This window comes from Myotis davidii, unplaced genomic scaffold, assembly GCF_000327345.1.
Source record: "Myotis davidii unplaced genomic scaffold, ASM32734v1 scaffold1364, whole genome shotgun sequence".
Taxonomy (NCBI): Eukaryota; Metazoa; Chordata; class Mammalia; order Chiroptera; family Vespertilionidae; genus Myotis; species Myotis davidii.
The window spans coordinates 151,600-152,190 of NW_006295736.1; the positions used below are offsets into that span (position 1 = coordinate 151,600).

Below are 591 nucleotides of genomic sequence, written 5' to 3' on the forward strand. Positions count from 1 at the left end.
CGGGGGGGGGGGGGGGAGTAGAGGAAGGGAAAAGATGCAGAGGGAACAGCTGCGCTCAGGCCGTGGCCGGCAGCCCCCAGACGACACCTGACACGACCCACCGCCAGCAGGGTGGGGGGTGGGCCCCATCGGACAAACACGTGAGGGCGATCGGCCCGCCCAGCAGACAAGTGCCCGCCCGGCTGCAGGCCTGGAGCAGACAGACAAGTGGAGCTCGGTGCAGAGTGGCCGGCAGGCTCCAGCCCCGCCAGTGCAGTCATTTTACAGCGTTTTCCTTTGTTTATGTTTTTTTCCCCATTTCATCCTTTTTTTTCCCTTTTTTGTGGTGTTTGCTGTCATCTTGTTTTTAAAAATAAACCACTCTGGTCTTGGTTTTCTGCAGACACAGGCACCAGGGGAGGAAGAGGCAGACACAAACATGCGACAGGCAGGCCGTGAGCCGAGGGCGGCTCGGCGCCAAACACGATCCGTCGGGCTCTGCAACGGTGAGGGCAGAGGGTCAGCTCCCGCGTGCGCCCCGTCTGCGCCCCAGGTCTGCGCCCCAGGTCCCTGCGAGCTCCCCAGGTCTCATGCGAGCACCGCGGCTCCATC

General features: G+C 62.4%; 1 protein-coding gene across 1 annotated transcript in view; it reads right to left on the bottom strand.

Annotated features, from left to right (window-relative positions):
* Positions 1-591, bottom strand: part of LOC102757444 (calcium/calmodulin-dependent protein kinase type II subunit beta) — a 1,507-nt gene that overhangs the window by 171 nt on the left and 745 nt on the right. The gene's annotated exons all lie outside the window — the stretch shown is intronic.